Genomic DNA, 24,334 nt, shown 5'->3' with positions numbered 1-24,334 from the left:
TACCCTTACCACCTGGGGGCGGCCCGTCAGGAAGTCCAGGATCCAGTTGCAGAGGGAGGTGTTTAGTCCCAGGATCCTTAGCTTAGTGATGAGCTTAGAGGGCACTATGGTGTTGAATGCTGAGCTGTAGTCAATGAATAGCATTCTCACGTAGGTGTTCCTCTTGTCCAGGTGGGAAAGGGCAGTGTGGAGTGCAATAGAGATTGCATCATCTGTGGATCTGTTGGGGCGGTATGCAAATTGGAGTGGGTCTAGGGTTTCTGGGATAATGGTGTTGATGTGAGCCATGACCAGCCTTTCAAAGCACTTCATGGCTACAGACGTCAGTGCTACGGGTCGGTAGTCATTTAGGCAGGTTATCTTAGAGTCCTTGGGCACGGGGACTATGGTGGTCTGCTTGAAACATGTTGGTATTACAGACTCAGTCAGGGACATGTTGAAAATGTCAGTGAAGACACTTGCCAGTTGGTCAGCACATGCTCGGAGTACACGTCCTGGTAATCCGTCTGGCCCTGCGGCCTTGTGAATGTTGACCTGCTTAAAAGTCTTACTCACATCGGCTACGGAGAGCGTGATCACATAGTCATCCGGAACAGCTGGTGCTCTCATGCATGCTTCAGTGTTGCTTGCCTCGAAGCGAGCTTAGAAGTGGTTTAGCTCGTCTGGTAGGCTTGTGTCACTGGGCAGCTCGCGGCTGTGCTTCCCTTTGTAGTCTGTAATAGTTTTCAAGCCCTGCCACATCCGACGAGCGTCAGAGCCAGTGTAGTACGATCTCAATCTTAGTCCTGTATTGACTCTTTGCCTGTTTGATGGTTCGTCGGAGGTCATAGCGGGATTTCTTATAAGCGTCCGGGTTAGAGTCCCGTTCCTTGAAAGCGGCAGCTCTACCCTTTAGCTCAGTGCGGATGTTTCCTGTAATCCATGGCTTCTGGTTGGGGTATGTACGTACGGTCACTGTGGGGATGACATCATCGATGCACTTATTGATGAAGCCAGTGACTGATGTGGTGTACTCCTCAATGCTGTCTGAAGAATCCCGGAACATGTTCCAGTCTGTGCTAGCAAAACAGTCCTGTAGCTTAGCATCTGCGTCATCTGACCACTTTTTTATTAACCGAGTCACTGGTGCTTCCTGCTTTAGTTTTTGCTTATAAGCAGGAATCAGGAGGATAGAGTTATGGTCAGATTTGCCAAATGGAGGGCGAGGGAGAGCTTTGTATGCGTCTCTGTGTGTGGAGTAAAGGTGGTCTAGAGTTTTTTTTCCTCTGGTTGCACATTTAACATGCTGGTAGAAATTAGGTAGAACGGATGTAAGTTTCCCTGCATTAAAGTCCCCGGCCACTAGGAGCGCTGCATCTGGATGAGCGTTTTCCTGTTGATTTATGGCCTTGTACAACTCATTCAGTGCAATCTTAATGCCAGCATTGGTTTGTGGTGGTAAATAGACAGCTATGAAAAATATAGATGAAAACTCTCTTGGTAAATAGTGTGGTCTACAGCTTATCATAAGATACTCTACCTCAGGCGAGCAAAACCTCGAGACTTCCTTAGTATTTGATTTTGTGCACCAGCTGTTGTTTAAAAATATACACAGACCGCCACCCCTTGTCTTACCGGAGTCAGCCGTTCTATCCTGCCGATGTAGCGTATAGCCCGCTAGCTGTATGTTGTCCATGTCGTCGTTCAGCCACGACTCTATGAAACATAAGATATTACAGTTTTTAATGTCCCGTTGGTAGGATAACCGTAATCTTAGGTCATCCAATTTATTTTCAAATGATTGAACATTGGCTAACAGGATTGATGGAAGAGGCAGTTTACTCGCTCGCCGTCGGATCCTTACAAGGCACCCCGACCTACGTCCACGATATCTCCATCTCTTCCTCACCCGAATGACGGGGATTTGGGCCTTGTCGGGTGTCTGTATGATCTCCTTCGCGGCCGCCTCGTTGAAGAAAAAATCTTCGTCCAATACGAGGTGAGTAATCGCTGTCCTGATATCCAGAAGCTATTTTTGGTTATAAGAGACGATGGCAGAAACATTATGTACAAAATAAATTACAAATAACGCGGAAAAACACACATAATAGCACAATTGGTTAGAGGGCTGTAAAACGGCAGCCATCTTCTCCGGCGCTGTTTCAATATAAGAACAGCCCTTAGCCATGGTATATTGGCCATATACCACAGCCCCTCGGGCCTTATTGCTTAAATAAACCATAGGACAGAGAGAGACTGGTTCAAACATGAACTATACCATAGGAGAGAGACTGGCTCAAACATTAACTATACCATAGGAGAGAGACTGGCTCAAACATTAACTATACCATAGGAGAGAGACTGGCTCAAATATGAACTATACCATAGGAGAGAGACTGGCTCAAACATGAACTATACCATAGGAGAGAGACTGGCTCAAACATGAACTATACCATAGGAGAGAGACTGGCTCAAATATGAACTATACCATAGGAGAGAGACTGGCTCAAACATGACATATACCATAGGAGAGAGACTGGCTCAAACATGAAATATACCATAGGAGAGAGACTGGCTCAAATATGACATATACCATAGGAGAGAGACTGGCTCAAACATGAAATATACCATAGGAGAGGGACTGGCTCAAACATTAACTATACCATAGGAGAGAGACTGGCTCAAACATTAACTATACCATAGGAGAGAGACTGGCTCAAACATTAACTATACCATAGGAGAGAGACTGGCTCAAACATGAAATATACCATAGGAGAGAGACTGGCTCAAACATTAACTATACCATAGGAGAGAGACTGGCTCAAACATGAACTATACCATAGGAGAGGGACTGGCTCAAACATTAACTATACCATAGGAGAGAGACTGGCTCAAACATGAACTATACCATAGGAGAGAGACTGGCTCAAACATGAAATATACCATAGGAGAGAGACTGGCTCAAACATTAACTATACCATAGGGGAGAGACTGGCTCAAACATGAAATATACCATAGGAGAGAGACTGGTTCAAACATTAACTATACCATAGGAGAGAGACTGGCTCAAACATGAAATATACCATAGGAGAGGGACTGGCTCAAACATGAACTATACCATAGGGGAGAGACTGGCTCAAACATGAAATATACCATAGGAGAGAGACTGGGGAACAGCCTGACTGCAGCCTATAGGTATGCTGGTTAATTGTAAGGATATATTTCAGGGTGGTATCTAGTGGTTCTCTACAATTATCTACTGTAAAAAATATATTGATAACATTTCTGTCATCTTTGTACTAAAAGGTAATTTGAGCCATTCATGATTTGACAAAGTCCTCATTAAAGTGGAAAGTTTCCAATGATTTCCACTTTTGAACTTGACTAACATGTCAAAAAAATGTGTAGGCTGATCAGAGGAACATGGAGGCTGGAGGTGACACATGGAGAAGCTGTTTTCAGAGGAATTCCCCTACTGGGAGTCCGACCATAGAAGGAGGGACATGGCTGACCTACCAGGAATGACCGGCTCCTGTATTCCCGTCCTGACCTACCAGGAATGACCGGCTCCTGTATTCCCGTCCTGACCTACCAGGAATGACCGGCTCCTGTATTCCCGTCCTGACCTACCAGGAATGACCGGCTCCTGTATTCCCGTCCTGACCTACCAGGAATGACCGGCTCCTGTATTCCCGTCCTGACCTACCAGGAATGACCGGCTCCTGTATTCCCGTCCTGACCTACCAGGAATGACCGGCTCCTGTATTCCCGTCCTGACCTACCAGGAATGACCGGCTCCTGTATTCCCGTCCTGACCTACCAGGAATGACCGGCTCCTGTATTCCCGTCCTGTTCCCTTGAGGTTCCCATTCCAGTCGGACAAACTTCTGACTGGTGCACCAGCTGTGACCTTGTCAACCTGTGAACTCACGACCCATACCTGGGCGCTGTGTGACATCACAGACAGGAAATACCTCAGTGTGTCCTCCTACCTCCTTCAGACAGGCCAGACAGACCTCACAAAGACCTCATGAAGACCTCACAAAGATAAACAAACGCTTCTCCAACCTCACAAAGAGACCAGACAAATGCGTGGGAAGAGAGCCATAAAGAGAGGTCTCAGGTCTCTGACTGGCCGCTAACTAATTGAAGCCTTAACATGTAAAGACTCCTGTGCGGAACCAGTGATGTAAGCATCGGTCATACGGACTGTGTTTAAATTATCAAAACTTGTCTTTACCCACGGATCAATGACCTAAACTTGTCTATACCCACAAATCAATGACCTAAGATCCTATCAAAGTCTGCACCAGCAGTGGCCATGCCATCCTGTGACCTCACAACCAGTCTGCACCAGCAGTGGCCATGCCATCCTGTGACCTCACAACCAGTCTGCACCAGCAGTGGCCATGCCATCCTGTGACCTCACAACCAGTCTGCACCAGCAGTGGCCATGCCATCCTGTGAACTCACAACCAGTCTGTGACTGACCTGGTGACTAAATACATGGGCAGAGAGCCATAAAGACAGATCTCAGGTCTGTGACTGACCTGGTGACTAAATACATGGGCAGAGAGCCATAAAGACAGATCTCAGGTCTGTGACTGACCTGGTGACTAAATACATGGGCAGAGAGCCATAAAGACAGATCTCAGGTCTGTGACTGACCTGGTGACTAAATACATGGGCAGAGAGCCATAAAGACAGATCTCAGGTCTGTGACTGACCTGGTGACTAAATACATGGGCAGAGAGCCATAAAGACAGATCTCAGGTCTGTGACTGACCTGGTGACTAAATACATGGGCAGAGAGCCATAAAGACAGATCTCAGGTCTGTGACTGACCTGGTGACTAAATACATGGGCAGAGAGCCATAAAGACAGATCTCAGGTCTGTGACTGACCTGGTGACTAAATACATGGGCAGAGAGCCATAAAGACAGATCTCAGGTCTGTGACTGACCTGGTGACTAAATACATGGGCAGAGAGCCATAAAGACAGGTCTCAGGTCTGTGACTGACCTGGTGACTAAATACATGGGCAGAGAGCCATAAAGACAGATCTCAGGTCTGTGACTGACCTGGTGACTAAATACATGGGCAGAGAGCCATAAAGACAGGTCTCAGGTCTGTGACTGACCTGGTGACTAAATACATGGGCAGAGAGCCATAAAGACAGATCTCAGGTCTGTGACTGACCTGGTGACTAAATACATGGGCAGAGAGCCATAAAGACAGGTCTCAGGTCTGTGACTGACCTGGTGACTAAATACGTGGGCAGAGAGCCATAAAGACAGATCTCAGGTCTGTGACTGACCTGGTGACTAAATACATGGGCAGAGAGCCATAAAGACAGATCTCAGGTCTGTGACTGACCTGGTGACTAAATACATGGGCAGAGAGCCATAAAGACAGGTCTCAGGTCTGTGACTGACCTGGTGACTAAATACGTGGGCAGAGAGCCATAAAGACAGATCTCAGGTCTGTGACTGACCTGGTGACTAAATACATGGGCAGAGAGCCATAAAGACAGATCTCAGGTCTGTGACTGACCTGGTGACTAAATACATGGGCAGAGAGCCATAAAGACAGATCTCAGGTCTGTGACTGACCTGGTGACTAAATACATGGGCAGAGAGCCATAAAGACAGATCTCAGGTCTGTGACTGACCTGGTGACTAAATACGTGGGCAGAGAGCCATAAAGACAGATCTCAGGTCTGTGACTGACCTGGTGACTAAATACATGGGAAGAGAGCCATAAAGACAGGTCTCAGGTCTGTGACTGACCTGGTGACTAAATACGTGGGCAGAGAGCCATAAAGACAGATCTCAGGTCTGTGACTGACCTGGTGACTAAATACATGGGCAGAGAGCCATAAAGACAGGTCTCAGGTCTGTGACTGACCTGGTGACTAAATACGTGGGCAGAGAGCCATAAAGACAGATCTCAGGTCTGTGACTGACCTGGTGACTAAATACATGGGCAGAGAGCCATAAAGACAGATCTCAGGTCTGTGACTGACCTGGTGACTAAATACATGGGCAGAGAGCCATAAAGACAGGTCTCAGGTCTGTGACTGACCTGGTGACTAAATACGTGGGCAGAGAGCCATAAAGACAGATCTCAGGTCTGTGACTGACCTGGTGACTAAATACATGGGCAGAGAGCCATAAAGACAGATCTCAGGTCTGTGACTGACCTGGTGACTAAATACATGGGCAGAGAGCCATAAAGACAGATCTCAGGTCTGTGACTGACCTGGTGACTAAATACATGGGCAGAGAGCCATAAAGACAGGTCTCAGGTCTGTGACTGACCTGGTGACTAAATAAATACGTGGGCAGAGAGCCATAAAGACAGGTCTCAGGTCTGTGACTGACCTGGTGACTAAATACATGGGCAGAGAGCCATAAAGACAGGTCTCAGGTCTGTGACTGACCTGGTGACTAAATACGTGGGCAGAGAGCCATAAAGACAGGTCTCAGGTCTGTGACTGACCTGGTGACTAAATACATGGGCAGAGAGCCATAAAGACAGGTCTCAGGTCTGTGACTGACCTGGTGACTAAATACGTGGGCAGAGAGCCATAAAGACAGGTCTCAGGTCTGTGACTGACCTGGTGACTAAAGCCTGAACACTGCTACAGTACGTCAGACCTTCTGTTCTCAGTGAGAACCCCTGATATAAGCACCGGATCACACAGCCTTTATTTAAACTACCTAAACTCTGTCTATACCGACTGATCCCTTCAAACTACGTAAACTCTGTCTCAACATCTAACACCCTGGCTCAACATATAAGAGTCCCCAGAGCCAGGGCGTGACACTGATCCCTTCAAACTGCCTAAACTCTGTCTATACCGACTGATCCCTTCAAACTACCTAAACTCTGTCTATACCGACTGATCCCTTCAAACAACCTAAACTCTGTCTACACCGACTGATCCCTTCAAACTACCTAAACTCTGTCTATACCGACAGATCCCTTCAAACTACCTAAACTCTGTCTATACCGACTGATCCCTTCAAACTACCTAAACTCTATCTATACCGACCGATCCCTTCAAACTACCTAAACTCTGTCTATACCGACAGATCCCTTCAAACTACCTAAACTCTGTCTATACCGACAGATCCCTTCAAACTACCTAAACGCTGTCTACACCTACTGATCCCTTCAAACTACCTAAACTCTGTCTATACCGACTGATCCCTTCAAACTACCTAAACTCTGTCTATACCGACAGATCCCTTCAAACTACCTAAACTCTGTCTACACAGACTGATCCCTTCAAACTACCTAAACTCTGTCTACACAGACTGATCCCTTCAAACTACCTAAACTCTGTCTACACCGACTGATCCCTTCAAACTACCTAAACTCTGTCTATACCGACAGATCCCTTCAACTACCTAAACTCTGTCTATACCGACTGATCCCTTCAAACTACCTAAACTCTGTCTACACCGACTGATCCCTTCAAACTACCTAAACTCTGTCTACACCGACTGATCCCTTCAAACTACCTAAACTCTGTCTATACCGACTGATCCCTTCAAACTGCCTAAACTCTGTCTATACCGACTGATCCCTTCTAACTACCTAAACTCTGTCTACACCAACTGATCCCTTCAAACTACCTAAACTCTGTCTATACCGACTGATCCCTTCAAACAACCTAAACTCTGTCTATACCGACTGATCCCTTCAAACTACCTAAACTCTGTCTATACCAACTGATCCCTTCAAACAACCTAAACTCTGTCTACACCGACTGATCCCTTCAAACTACCTAAACTCTGTCTACACCGACTGATCCCTTCAAACTACCTAAACTCTGTCTACACCGACTGATCCCTTCAAACTACCTAAACTCTGTCTATACCGACTGATCCCTTCAAACTACCTAAACTCTGTCTATACCGACAGATCCCTTCAAACTACCTAAACTCTGTCTCCCCCCGACTGATCCCTTCAAACTACCTAAACTCTGTATATACCGACTGATCCCTTCAAACTACCTAAACTCTGTCTACACCGACTGATCCCTTCAAACTACCTAAACTCTGTCTACACCAACTGATCCCTTCAAACTACCTAAACTCTGTCTATACCAACTGATCCCTTCAAACTACCTAAACTCTGTCTATACCGACAGATCCCTTTAAACTACCTAAACTCTGTCTATACCAACTGATCCCTTCAAACTACCTAAACTCTGTCTATACCGACTGATCCCTTCAAACTACCTAAACTCTGTCTATACCGACAGATCCCTTCAAACTACCTAAACTCTGTCTATACCGACAGATCCCTTCAAACAACCTAAACTCTGTCTATACCGACAGATCCCTTCAAACTACCTAAACTCTGTCTATACCGACAGATCCCTTTAAACTACCTAAACTCTGTCTATACCAACTGATCCCTTCAAACTACCTAAACTCTGTCTATACCGACTGATCCCTTCAAACTACCTAAACTCTGTCTATACCAACTGATCCCTTCAAACTACCTAAACTCTGTCTATACCGACAGATCCCTTCAAACTACCTAAACTCTGTATATACCGACTGATCCCTTCAAACTACCTAAACTCTGTCTATACCATACATGGGCAGGTCTATACCATACATGCCATTTATGGAACGGTTGGGGGTTTCGGTAAGCCTTACCTCGGGTTACCACCCGGAGAGTAATGGGCAGGTTGAACGTGTCAACCAGGACGTGGGTAGGTTTCTGAGGTCATACTGTCAGGGCCGGCCGGAGGAGTGGGCGAGATATGTGCCCTGGGCCGAGATGGCACAGAACTCTCTTCGCCACTCCTCCACCCAACTAACCCCTTTTCAGTGTGTATTAGGGTACCAGCCGGTTCTGGCACCATGGCATGAGAGCCAGATCGAGGCCCCCGCTGTGGATGAGTGGGTGCGGCGCTCGGAAGAGACGTGGGACGCTGCACACGTCCATCTGCAGCGTGCCATACGTCGACAGAAGACGAGCGCCGACCTACACCGCAGTGAGGGGCCAGTGTACGCACCTGGAGATCGAGTCTGGCTCTCAACCAGAAACCTGCCCCTCCGCCTGCCCTGCCGGAAGCTGGGTCGGCGGTTTGTGGGGCCATTTAAAGTCCTGAGGAGATTGAACGAGGTGAGTTATAGGTTAGAACTACCTGTTGATTACAAAAATATTAACCCCTCGTTCCATGTGTCTCTCCTCAGGCCGGTGGTAGCTGGTCCACTCCAGGACTTTGAGATTGAGGAGACTCCTCCACCCCCGTTGGACATCGAGGGGGCTCCGGCGTACACCGTGAGGTCCATCCTGGATTCTAGACGCCGGATGGGGGGTCTTCAATATCTCGTGGAGTGGGAGGGGTACGGTCCGGAGGAGCGGTGCTGGGTGCCAAGGAGGGACGTATTAGACCAGTCCCTACTGACCGATTTCCATCGGGGTCATCCTGCGCGCCCTGCTCCGCGTCGTCCGGGTCGTCCCCGAGCTCCGGGTCGGCGCACGGCTGGAGCCGCGCGTCAAGGGGGGGGGTACTGTCACGGTTTCGGCCGAGGCTGCTCCTCTTCCTTGTTCGGGCAGGCTTCGGCGGTCGTCGTCTCCGGAGTACTAGCTGCCACCGTTCTATGTTTCATGTTCATTTGGTTTTGTCTGTTCATAACACCTGTCCCTTATTTGTGTCTTAATTGTTTCCCTATTTAGTTTTGTGTGTTTGGGTCAGGTGTTATGCGTGATTGTTTATTGTCAGCCTGCCTCTGAGAAGTTTATTGTATCTCTCGTTGTTGTTACCCGAGAGCTCGCACTGCGTGCGCTTTTCTTGTTTAGACGCACTGTGTTTTTGTGCGTAATTGTTTGCGCCACCCGGTTGGGTTGGCGACTCATTGTTCACGTGTTTTTGAACATTACTAAAGACGGTTGAAGTCATCCTGGTTCCTGCGCTTGATTCCTTCCACTCATCTACACACACCACTCTGACAATGAAAAACAATACAGTACTGTAAAACATCGAATGCAGTGTTCTTCAACTTGCTTGTGCTGTAAAAAGAAAAACATAGGAGTGATTATTTTACTTCTACATTTTCATCAACTCTGTCTTGTGGATTTTTGGCCACAGGTTCTCATCTACATCACAATGGATGTTTTCATTAGCCAAACATCTTGTAAAAAACCTTCGGGCATGGCGAATCCAGGCCTGACACTGGTCTGCCGTGATGTCATTGCATGCGTCATCCATGGCCTGGAGAAGAGTGACTTGTTCATGAGGGCGCCTATCATAAACCTTCCATCTCCATGTGGAGAAAAATTCCTCAATCGGGTTAAGGAAAGGAGAGTATGGGGGTAAATACAGGGTGGTAAATTGTGCATGGGCCTGAAACCATGCTTGCACCACATGAGCATGGTGGAACCTGACATTATCCCACACAATGACATAGGTCACGCCACCGGCTCTACAGACCTGATCGAGCTCATCAAGGAAGGTTACAAGGGGACCATAGAAACGGTGTCTGATAAAGAATGATGATGAAATATTACATCCATAGATAATGTAGTCTAATTGGTTCATGCTCCACGCTAATTGGTGACAATGAATCTCGTTACTTTGAAACTTTCATGATCTAAACATGGAATATAGTTTGTCTGTTTCCATACATTTTACATTTACATTTACATTTTAGTCATTTAGCAGACGCTCTTATCCAGAGCGACTTACAGTTAGTGATTACATATATTTTTTTTATACTGGCCCCCCGTGGGAATCGAACCCACAACCCTGGCGTTGCAAACGCCATGCTCTATCAACTGAGCTACATCCCTGCCGGCCATTCCCTCCCCTACCCTGGACAACGCTGGGTCAATTGTGCGCCGCCCATGAGTCTCCCGGTCGCGGCCGGCTGCGACAGAGCCTGGATTCGAACCAGGATCTCTAGTGGCACAGTTAGCACTGCGATGCAGTGCCTTAGACCACTGCGCCACTCAGGAGTATACAACTATGCATTAAGAGCAATGCAACAGTTACTTATCATTTTGAGCAGTTGTATCAATTGATAGTTGGATAATTGTAATGAAATGAATAGACACTCATCTGAAATGTAATGTGTGAATTGCCTTTTGAAATAGTAGTACTTTGATGTTAAGTTGTGTCGTATTGAACAGGTGATTTTTGTTAAATGAACAAATGATCTTAGTTTTATGTGTATTGTATCCAAGCAATTGAAAAAAAGTGTTAGAGTTTTGAAAAAGGTGCATTTTGATCATTGGTTGTGAGTTTTGTGTCTAGAGTTTTGAAAAATGACGTCAAGGTTCTGAAATTAGTGCCAAAGTGATTGTAAAAAACTGTACTGGCCCTGCCAGAGGAGGCTGAGGTCTGGTTGTTACTGGCCCTGCCAGAGGAGGCTGAGGTCTGGTTGTTGAGCAACAAAGACTTTATTGTGTTGAACTGACCGTGAAATATAAACTGGCTGGTTCCAGCCCTGAATGCTGATTGGCTGAAAGCTGTTCTATATCAGACCATGGGAATGACAAAACATTTATATTTTTCCTGCTGTAATTACGTTGGTAACCAGTTTATAATAGCAATAAGGCAGCTCGGGGGGTTGTGGTATATGGCCAATATACCACGGCTAACGGCTGTATCCAGGCACTCCGTGTTGCGTCGTGCTTAAGAACAGCCCTTAGCCGTGGTATATTGGCCATATACCACACCCCCTCGGGCCTTATTGCTTAAATAGACCATAGGACAGAGAGAGACTGGTTCAAACATGAAATATACCATAGGAGAGAGACTGGTTCAAACATGAACTATACCATAGGAGAGAGACTGGTTCAAACATGAACTATACCATAGGAGAGAGACTGGCTCAAACATGAACTATACCATAGGAGAGAGACTGGCTCAAACATGAACTATACCATAGGAGAGAGACTGGCTCAAACATGAACTATACCATAGGAGAGAGACTGGCTCAAACATGAAATATACCATAGGAGAGAGACTGGCTCAAACATGACATATACCATAGGAGAGAGACTGGCTCAAACATGAACTATACCATAGGAGAGAGACTGGCTCAAACATGAACTATACCATAGGAGAGAGACTGGCTCAAACATGAACTATACCATAGGAGAGAGACTGGCTCAAACATGAACTATACCATAGGAGAGAGACTGGCTCAAACATTAACTATACCATAGGAGAGAGACTGGCTCAAACATTAACTATACCATAGGAGAGAGACTGGCTCAAACATTAACTATACCATAGGAGAGAGACTGGCTCAAACATTAACTATACCATAGGAGAGAGACTGGCTCAAACATTAACTATACCATAGGAGAGAGACTGGCTCAAACATGACATATACCATAGGAGAGAGACTGGCTCAAACATGAACTATACCATAGGAGAGAGACTGGCTCAAACATGAACTATACCATAGGAGAGAGACTGGCTCAAACATTAACTATACCATAGGAGAGAGACTGGCTCAAACATGAAATATACCATAGGAGAGAGACTGGCTCAAACATGAACTATACCATAGGAGAGGGACTGGTTCAAACATTAACTATACCATAGGAGAGAGACTGGCTCAAACATTAACTATACCATAGGAGAGAGACTGGCTCAAACATGAAATATACCATAGGAGAGGGACTGGCTCAAACATGAACTATACCATAGGAGAGAGACTGGTTCAAACATGAACTATACCATAGGAGAGAGACTGGTTCAAACATTAACTATACCATAGGAGAGAGACTGGTTCAAACATTAACTATACCATAGGAGAGAGACTGGTTCAAACATTAACTATACCATAGGAGAGAGACTGGTTCAAACATGACATATACCATAGGAGAGAGACTGGTTCAAACATTAACTATACCATAGGAGAGAGACTGGTTCAAACATTAACTATACCATAGGAGAGAGACTGGTTCAAACATGACATATACCATAGGAGAGAGACTGGTTCAAACATGAAATATACCATAGGAGAGAGACTGGTTCAAACATGACATATACCATAGGAGAGAGACTGGTTCAAACATTAACTATACCATAGGAGAGAGACTGGCTCAAACATTAACTATACCATAGGAGAGAGACTGGTTCAAACATGAACTATACCATAGGAGAGAGACTGGCTCAAACATTAACTATACCATAGGAGAGGGACTGGCTCAAACATTAACTATACCATAGGAGAGAGACTGGCTCAAACATGAACTATACCATAGGAGAGAGACTGGCTCAAACATGAAATATACCATAGGAGAGAGACTGGCTCAAACATGAACTATACCATAGGAGAGAGACTGGCTCAAACATGAACTATACCATAGGAGAGAGACTGGCTCAAACATGAACTATACCATAGGGGAGAGACTGGCTCAAACATGAACTATACCATAGGGGAGAGACTGGCTCAAACATGAACTATACCATAGGGGAGAGACTGGCTCAAACATGAAATATACCATAGGAGAGGGACTGGCTCAAACATGAACTATACCATAGGGGAGAGACTGGCTCAAACATGAAATATACCATAGGAGAGAGACTGGCTCAAACAAGAACTATACCATAGGAGAGGGACTGGCTCAAACATGAAATATACCATAGGAGAGAGACTGGGGAACAGCCTGACTGCAGCCTATAGGTATGCTGGTTAATTGTAAGGATATATTTCAGGGTGGTATCTAGTGGTTCTCTACAATTATCTACTGTAAAAAATATATTGATAACATTTCTGTCATCTTTGTACTAAAAGGTAATTTGAGCCATTCATGATTTGACAAAGTCCTCATTAAAGTGGAAAGTTTCCAATGATTTCCACTTTTGAACTTGACTAACATGTCAAAAAAATGTGTAGGCTGATCAGAGGAACATGGAGGCTGGAGGTGACACATGGAGAAGCTGTTTTCAGAGGAATTCCCCGACTGGGAGTCCGACCATAGAAGGAGGGACATGGCTGACCTACCAGGAATGACCGGCTCCTGTATTCCCATCCTGTTCCCTTGAGGTTCCCATTCCTGTCGGACAAACTTCTGACTGGTGCACCAGCTGTGACCTTGTCAACCTGTGAACTCACGACCCATACCTGGGCGCTGTGTGACATCACAGACAGGAAATACCTCAGTGTGTCCTCCTACCTCCTTCAGACAGGCCAGACAGACCTCACAAAGACCTCACAAAGATAAACAAAGACCTCACAAAGACCTCACGAAGAACTCACAAAGATAAACAAAGACCTCACAAAGATAAACAAAGACCTCACAAAGATAAACAAAGACCTCACAAAGATAAACAAAAGCTTCTCCAACCTCACAAAGAGACCAGACAAATGCGTGGGAAGAGAGCCATAAAGACAGGTCTCAGGTCTGTGACTGACCTGGTGACTAAATACATGGGCAGAGAGCCATAAAGACAGGTCTCAGGTCTGTGACTGACCTGGTGACTAAATACATGGGCAGAGAGCCATAAAGACAGGTCTCAGGTCTGTGACTGACCTGGTGACTAAATACATGGGCAGAGCCATAAAGACAGGTCTCAGGTCTGTGACTGACCTGGTGACTAAATACATGGGCAGAGAGCCATAAAGACAGGTCTCAGGTCTGTGACTGACCTGGTGACTAAATACGTGGGCAGAGAGCCATAAAGACAGGTCTCAGGTCTGTGACTGACCTGGTGACTAAATACATGGGCAGAGAGCCATAAAGACAGGTCTCAGGTCTGTGACTGACCTGGTGACTAAATACATGGGCCGAGAGCCATAAAGACAGGTCTCAGGTCTGTGACTGACTTGGTGACTAAATAAATACGTGGGCAGAGAGCCATAAAGACAGGTCTCAGGTCTGTGACTGACCTGGTGACTAAATACGTGGGCAGAGAGCCATAAAGACAGGTCTCAGGTCTGTGACTGACCTGGTGACTAAAGCCTGAACACTGCTACAGTGCGTCAGACCGTCTGTTCTCAGTGAGAACCCCTGATATAAGCACCGGATCACACAGCCTTTATTTAAACAACCTAAACTCTGTCTACACCGACCGATCCCTTCAAACTACCTAAACTCTGTCTACACCGACTGATCCCTTCAAACTACCTAAATTCTGTCTATACCAACTGATCCCTTCAAACTACCTAAATTCTGTCTACACCGACTGATCCCTTCAAACAACCTAAACTCTGTCTACACCGACTGATCCCTTCAAACTACCTAAACTCTGTCTATACCAACTGATCCCTTCAAACTACCTAAACTCTGTCTACACCGACTGATCCCTTCAAACTACCTAAACTCTGTCTATACCGACTGATCCCTTCAAACTGCCTAAACTCTGTCTATACCGACTGATCCCTTCAAACTACCTAAACTCTGTCTATACCAACTGATCCCTTCAAACAACCTGAACTCTGTCTATACCAACTGATCCCTTCAAACTACCTAAACTCTGTCTATACCAACTGATCCCTTCAAACTACCTAAACTCTGTCTACACCGACTGATCCCTTCAAACTACCTAAACTCTGTCTATACCAACTGATCCCTTCAAACTATCTAAACTCTGTCTATACCGACTGATCCCTTCAAACTACCTAAACTCTGTCTATACCAACTGATCCCTTCAAACAACCTAAACTCTGTCTATACCGACTGATCCCTTCAAACTACCTAAACTCTGTCTACACCAACTGATCCCTTCAAACTACATAAACTCTGTCTATACCAACTGATCCCTTCAAACTACCTAAACTCTGTCTACACCGACTGATCCCTTCAAACTACCTAAACTCTGTCTATAACGACTGATCCCTTCAAACTACCTAAACTATCTATACCAACTGATCCCTTCAAACTACCTAAACTCTGTCTATACCGACTGATCCCTTCAAACTACCTAAACTCTGTCTATACCGACTGATCCCTTCAAACAACCTAAACTCTGTCTATACCAACTGATCCCTTCAAACTACCTAAACTCTGTCTACACCGACTGATCCCTTCAAACTACCTAAACTCTGTCTATACCGACTGATCCTTTCAAACTACCTAAACTCTGTCTATACCGACTGATCCCTTCAAACTACCTAAACTCTGTCTACACCGACTGATCCCTTCAAACTACCTAAACTCTGTCTATACTGACTGATCCCTTCAAACAACCTAAACTCTGTCTTTACCGACCGATCCCTTCAAACTACCTAAACTCTGTCTATAACGACTGATCCCTTCAAACTACCTAAACTCTGTCTACACCGACTGATCCCTTCAAACTACCTAAACTCTGTCTATACCGACTGATCCCTTCAAACTACCTAAACTCTGTCTACACCGACTGATCCCTTCAAACTACCTAAACTCTGTCTATACCAACTGATCCCTTCAAACTACCTAAACTCTGTCTATACCTACTGATCCCTTCAAACAACCTAAACTCTGTCTATACCGACTGATCCCTTCAAACTACCTAAACTCTGTCTATACCGACTGATCCCTTCAAACTACCTAAACTCTGTCTACACCAACTGATCCCTTCAAACTACATAAACTCTGTCTATACCAACTGATCCCTTCAAACTACCTAAACTCTGTCTACACCAACTGATCCCTTCAAACTACCTAAACTCTGTCTACACCGACTGATCCCTTCAAACTACCTAAACTCTGTCTATAACGACTGATCCCTTCAAACTACCTAAACTATCTATACCAACTGATCCCTTCAAACTACCTAAACTCTGTCTATACCGACTGATCCCTTCAAACTACCTAAACTCTGTCTATACCGACTGATCCCTTCAAACAACCTAAACTCTGTCTATACCAACTGATCCCTTCAAACTACCTAAACTCTGTCTATACCGACTGATCCCTTCAAACTACCTAAACTCTGTCTATACCGACTGATCCCTTCAAACTACCTAAACTCTGTCTATAACGACTGTTACCTTCAAACTACCTAAACTCTGTCTATACCGACTGATCCCTTCAAACTACCTAAACTCTGTCTACACCGACTGATCCCTTCAAACAACCTAAACTCTGTCTATACCGACTGATCCCTTCAAACTACCTAAACTCTGTCTACACCGACTGATCCCTTCAAACTACCTAAACTCTGTCTATACCGACTGATCCTTTCAAACTACCTAAACTCTGTCTATACCGACTGATCCCTTCAAACTACCTAAACTCTGTCTATACCGACTGATCCCTTCAAACTACCTAAACTCTGTCTACACCGACTGATCCCTTCAAACTACCAAAACTCTGTCTATACTGACTGATCCCTTCAAACAACCTAAACTCTGTCTTTACCGACCGATCCCTTCAAACTACCTAAACTCTGTCTATACCGACTGATCCCTTCAAACAACCTAAACTCTGTCTATACCAACTGATCCCTTCAAACTACCTAAACTCTGTCTACACCGACTGATCCCTTCAAACTACCTAAACTCTGTCTATAACGACTGTTACCTTCAAACTACCTAAACTCTGTCTATACTGACTGATCCCTTCAAACTACCTAAACTCTGTCTACACCGACTGATCCCTTCAAACTACCTAAACTCTGTCTACACCGCCTGATCCCTTCAAACTACCTAAACTCTGTCTATACTGACTGATCCCTTCAAACAACCTAAACTCTGTCTATACCGCCTGATCCCTTCAAACAACCTAAACTCTGTCTATACCGCCTGATCCCTTCAAACAACCTAAACTCTGTCTATACCGACTGATCCCTTCAAACTACCTAAACTCTGTCTATACTGACTGATCCCTTCAAACAACCTAAACTCTGTCTATACCGCCTGATCCCTTCAAACTACCTAAACTCTGTCTATACCGACTGATCCCTTCAAACTACCTAAACTCTGTCTATACCGCCTGATCCCTTCAAACTACCTAAACTCTGTCTATACCGACTGATCCCTTCAAACTACCTAAACTCTGTCTATACCAACTGATCCCTTCAAACTACCTAAACTCTGTCTACACCGACTGATCCCTTCAAACTACCTAAACTCTGTCTACACCGCCTGATCCCTTCAAACTACCTAAACTCTGTCTACACCGCCTGATCCCTTCAAACTACCTAAACTCTGTCTATACCGCCTGATCCCTTCAAACAACCTAAACTCTGTCTATACCGCCTGATCCCCTCAAACTACCTAAACTCTGTCTATACCAACTGATCCCTTCAAACAACCTAAACTCTGTCTATACCGACTGATCCCTTCAAACTACTTAAACTCTGTCTATACTGACTGATCCCTTCAAACTACCTAAACTCTGTCTATACCTACTGATCCCTTCAAACTACCTAAACTCTGTCTATACCGACTGATCCCTTCAAACTACCTAAACTCTGTCTATACTGACTGATCCCTTCAAACTACCTAAACTCTGTCTATACCGACTGATCCCTTCAAACTACCTAAACTCTGTCTATACCGACTGATCCCTTCAAACTACCTAAACTCTGTCTATACTGACTGATCCCTTCAAACTACCTAAACTCTGTCTATACCTACTGATCCCTTCAAACTACCTAAACTCTGTCTATACTGACTGATCCCTTCAAACTACCTAAACTCTGTCTATACCGACTGATCCCTTCAAACTACCTAAACTCTGTCTATACCGACTGATCCCTTCAAACTACCTAAACTCTGTCTATACCAACTGATCCCTTCAAACAACCTAAACTCTGTCTATACCGACTGATCCCTTCAAACAACCTAAACTCTGTCTATACCGACTGATCCCTTCAAACTACCTAAACTCTGTCTACACCGACTGATCCCTTCAAACTACCTAAACTCTGTCTACACCGACTGATCCCTTCAAACTACCTAAACTCTGTCTATACTGACTGATCCCTTCAAACTACCTAAACTCTGTCTATACCAACTGATCCCTTCAAACTACCTAAACTCTGTCTATAACGACTGATCCCTTCAAACTACCTAAACTCTGTCTATACCAACTGATCCCTTCAAACTACCTAAACTCTGTCTATACCGACTGATCCCTTCAAACTACCTAAACTCTGTCTATACCAACTGATCCCTTCAAACTACCTAAACTCTGTCTATACCAACTGATCCCTTCAAACTACCTAAACTCTGTCTATACCAACTGATCCCTTCAAACTACCTAAACTCTGTCTATACCGACTGATCCCTTCAAACTACCTAAACTCTGTCTATAACGACTGATCCCTTCAAACTACCTAAACTCTGTCTATACCAACTGATCCCTTCAAACTACCTAAACTCTGTCTATAACGACTGATCCCTTCAAACTACCTAAACTCTGTCTATACCAACTGATCCCTTCAAACAACCTAAACTCTGTCTATACCGACTGATCCCTTCAAACTACCTAAACTCTGTCTATACCAACTGATCCCTTCAAACAACCTAAACTCTGTCTATACCGACTGATCCCTTCAAACTACCTAAACTCTGTCTATACCGCCTGATCCCTTCAAACAACCTAAACTCTGTCTACACCGCCTGATCCCTTCAAACTACCTAAACTCTGTCTATACTGACTGATCCCTTCAAACAACCTAAACTCTGTCTATACCGACTGATCCCTTCAAACTACCTAAACTCTGTCTATACCGACTGATCCCTTCAAACTACCTAAACTCTGTCTATACCGACTGATCCCTTCAAACTACCTAAACTCTGTCTATACCGACTGATCCCTTCAAACTACCTAAACTCTGTCTATACCGACTGATCCCTTCAAACTACCTAAACTCTGTCTATACTGACTGATCCCTTCAAACAACCTAAACTCTGTCTATACCGCCTGATCCCTTCAAACTACCTAAACTCTGTCTATACCGACTGATCCCTTCAAACTACCTAAACTCTGTCTATACCGCCTGATCCCTTCAAACTACCTAAACTCTGTCTATACCGACTGATCCCTTCAAACTACCTAAACTCTGTCTATACCAACTGATCCCTTCAAACTACCTAAACTCTGTCTACACCGACTGATCCCTTCAAACTACCTAAACTCTGTCTACACCGCCTGATCCCTTCAAACTACCTAAACTCTGTCTATACTGACTGATCCCTTCAAACAACCTAAACTCTGTCTATACCGCCTGATCCCTTCAAACAACCTAAACTCTGTCTATACCGCCTGATCCCTTCAAACAACCTAAACTCTGTCTATACCGCCTGATCCCCTCAAACTACCTAAACTCTGTCTATACCAACTGATCCCTTCAAACAACCTAAACTCTGTCTATACCGACTGATCCCTTCAAACTACCTAAACTCTGTCTATACTGACTGATCCCTTCAAACTACCTAAACTCTGTCTATACCTACTGATCCCTTCAAACTACCTAAACTCTGTCTATACCGAATGATCCCTTCAAACTACCTAAACTCTGTCTATACTGACTGATCCCTTCAAACTACCTAAACTCTGTCTATACCGACTGATCCTTTCAAACTACCTAAACTCTGTCTATACTGACTGATCCCTTCAAACTACCTAAACTCTGTCTATACTGACTGATCCCTTCAAACTACCTAAACTCTGTCTATACCGACTGATCCCTTCAAACTACCTAAACTCTGTCTATACCGACTGATCCCTTCAAACTACCTAAACTCTGTCTATACCAACTGATCCCTTCAAACAACCTAAACTCTGTCTATACCGACTGATCCCTTCAAACAACCTAAACTCTGTCTATACCGACTGATCCCTTCAAACTACCTAAACTCTGTCTATACCGACTGATCCCTTCAAACTACCTAAACTCTGTCTACACCGACTGATCCCTTCAAACTACCTAAACTCTGTCTACACCGACTGATCCCTTCAAACTACCTAAACTCTGTCTATACTGACTGATCCCTTCAAACTACCTAAACTCTGTCTATACCAACTGATCCCTTCAAACTACCTAAACTCTGTCTATACCGACTGATCCCTTCAAACTACCTAAACTCTGTCTATACCAACTGATCCCTTCAAACTACCTAAACTCTGTCTATACCGACTGATCCCTTCAAACTACCTAAACTCTGTCTATACCGACTGATCCCTTCAAACTACCTAAACTCTGTCTATACCGACTGATCCCTTCAAACTACCTAAACTCTGTCTACACCAACTGATCCCTTCAAACTACCTAAACTCTGTCTATACCAACTGATCCCGTCAAACTACCTAAACTCTGTCTATACTGACTGATCCCTTCAAACTACCTAAACTCTGTCTATACCGACTGATCCCTTCAAACTACCTAAACTCTGTCTATACCGACTGATCCCTTCAAACTACCTAAACTCTGTCTATACCAACTGATCCCTTCAAACAACCTAAACTCTGTCTATACCGACTGATCCCTTCAAACAACCTAAACTCTGTCTATACCGACTGATCCCTTCAAACTACCTAAACTCTGTCTATACCGACTGATCCCTTCAAACTACCTAAACTCTGTCTACACCGACTGATCCCTTCAAACTACCTAAACTCTGTCTACACCGACTGATCCCTTCAAACTACCTAAACTCTGTCTATACTGACTGATCCCTTCAAACTACCTAAACTCTGTCTATACCAACTGATCCCTTCAAACTACCTAAACTCTGTCTATACCGACTGATCCCTTCAAACTACCTAAACTCTGTCTATACCAACTGATCCCTTCAAACTACCTAAACTCTGTCTATACCGACTGATCCCTTCAAACTACCTAAACTCTGTCTATACCGACTGATCCCTTCAAACTACCTAAACTCTGTCTATACCGACTGATCCCTTCAAACTACCTAAACTCTGTCTACACCAACTGATCCCTTCAAACTACCTAAACTCTGTCTATACCAACTGATCCCGTCAAACTACCTAAACTCTGTCTATACTGACTGATCCCTTCAAACTACCTAAACTCTGTCTATACCAACTGATCCCTTCAAACGGTGGGAAAGTCCTGACAGACACTGAGCAGGGAAACGCTATATTATTGGCTACAAATGAAAACCCTTCTTCAGAAAGTTGGGGATTTAATAGTTCCGTGTTTCACTTAAAAATGCCCTGAAACTGGTGAATATATGATGCAGCCACTACAGTTCAGAATGAAAAAGGAAATCGCTCTCAAAAACAGGGAGAGAAACTTCCAAGAACAATATTTCAAATCCCACCTTAGCGTCCCCTGCTAACATCCCGGGGCAGGGAGCAGGGAGCAGGGAGCAGGGAGCAGGGAGCAGGGAGCAGGGAGCAGAGGAGAAGGGAGCAGAGAGCAGAGAGCAGGGAGCAGGGAGCAGGGAGCAGGGAGCAGGGAGCAGGGAGCAGGGAGCAGGGAGCAGGGAGCAGGAAGCAGGGAGCAGGGAGCAGGGAGCAGAGGAGCAGGGAGCAGGGAGCAGAGGAGCAGGGAGCAGGGAGCAGGGAGCAGGGAGCATGGAGCAGAGGAGCAGGGAGCAGGGAGCAGAGGAGCAGGGAGCAGAGGAGCAGGGAGCAGGGAGCAGGGAGCAGAGGAGCAGGGAGCAGGGAGCAGGGAGCAGGGAGCAGGGAGCAGGGAGCAGGGAGCAGGGAGCAGGGAGCAGGGAGCAGGGAGCAGGGGGGGGGGGGTGTGTGTGTCTGTGTGTGTGTGTGTGTGTGTCTGTGTGTGTGTCTGTGTGTGTGTGTGTGTGTCTGTGTGTGTGTGTGTGTGTGTGTGTGTGTGTGTGTGTGTGTGTGTGTGTGTGTGTGTGTGTGTGTGTGTCTAAACCTGTGCATTTGTTCCTCTATGCGGAGGTAGTAAAGAAAACCCACTTCCCCTCCGGAATACTAGAGACCCCCTCAGAGAAGAGGTCTAGAGAGCAGGTCACCTCTATGCGGAGGTAGTAAAGAAAACCCACTTCCCCTCCGGAATACTACAGACCCCCTCAGAGAAGAGGTCTAGAGAGCAGGTCACCTCTATGCGGAGGTAGTAAAGAAAACCCACTTCCCCTCCGGAATACTACAGACCCCCTCAGAGAAGAGGTCTAGAGAGCAGGTCAGACGTTTATTACTCTGTGACCGCGTCAGTCACTTTGATATTCCTACATGATGTCATGATGGAAAGAGAGAGAGAGAGAGAGAGAGGGAGAGGGGGAGGGATGGAGAGGGAGTCTCTCCCCCTTTTCTCTGGTAGGTACAGTCATGCTGTCGCTGCTGAGTAATCCGGACACACACCCAGCTGTGGGATTTCTGGGAACAGTCGTTCTGTTGGGTCTGGGTGGCTGTTGCAGACCACCTGAGTGGGTGTTGGAGGCTTCTCCTGTCTGGGTCTGGTCTGGTCTGAGGGTTTCTTCACTGGTGTGGAGCCTAGACAACTACAGAACTACAGAACTACAGAACTGCAGAGCTACAGAACTACAGAACTACAGAACTACAGAACTACAGAACTACAGAACTACAGAGCTACAGAACTACAGAACTACAGAACAACATAACTACAGAACTACAGAACTACAGAACTACAGAACTACAGAACTACAGAACTACAGAACTACAGAACTACAGAGCTACAGAACTACAGAACAACATAACTAGAGAACTACAGAACTACAGAACTACAGAGCTATAGAACTACAGAACTACAGAACAACATAACTACAGAACTACAGAGCTATAGAACTACAGAACTACAGAACTACAGAACTACAGAACTACAGAACTACAGAACTACAGAAGATCCCAAAGGGCTCCTGACCAAGGCTTCCTCCAGAGCATTGGTATGGGGTTAGTCACAGAGGAGATGAAGACATGGTGAGGGGAAGAAAGACTGGTTATGGATGGTGTGGGAGTGGCTTCCCCATGTGACATGAGTCTCCTGGATGGTTATGGATGGTGTGGGAGTGGCTTCTACCTGTGGCCTGGTGCTGTGGGGGTAATCACCCTGTAGCATAGTGCTATAGTGGAGGTACTCACAGACCAACATCCATCATCCCCGAGTCCCAAATGGTCCCCTATTCCCTATTGGTCCTGAGTTAAAAGAAGTGCTCTATTTAGGGAATAGGGTGCCATTTGGGACACTCAGCTCTGCTCTTAGACCTCCCTCAGTCCACCAGCCATCACACACAGAGTGCTAACTGGCCAACAAACGCACGTGGATGCACGTTCTTACACACACACAGAAAATGTTCTCTCTAGGCCTCCCGAGTGGCGCAGCGGTCTAAGGCGCTGCATCGCAGTGTTGCTGCGTCGCTACAGACCCGGGATCGCACCCAGGCTGTGTCACAACCGGCCGTGATTGGGAGTCCCATAGGGCGGCGCACGATTGGCCCAGCGTCATCCGGGTTAGGGGAGGTTTTGGCCATGGGGG

The 24,334-nt window shown here is 45.5% G+C and overlaps 1 long non-coding RNA gene across 1 annotated transcript; it reads right to left on the bottom strand.

The window, feature by feature from the left end:
- Positions 1-16,068: 16,068 nt before the first annotated feature.
- LOC311116956 lies at positions 16,069-16,665 on the bottom strand. Its single transcript, XR_014611528.1, has 3 exons — positions 16,615-16,665; positions 16,235-16,348; positions 16,069-16,120 (listed from the first exon to the last, which is right to left on the bottom strand). It is a non-coding gene; the product is annotated as an uncharacterized lncRNA (long non-coding RNA).
- Between the last annotated feature and the right edge of the window lie 7,669 nt (positions 16,666-24,334).

Source organism: Coregonus lavaretus, assembly GCF_964263955.1.
Source record: "Coregonus lavaretus genome assembly, contig: HAP1_SCAFFOLD_2498, whole genome shotgun sequence".
Taxonomy (NCBI): Eukaryota; Metazoa; Chordata; class Actinopteri; order Salmoniformes; family Salmonidae; genus Coregonus; species Coregonus lavaretus.
This window is presented reverse-complemented; position numbering and strand designations above follow the sequence as displayed.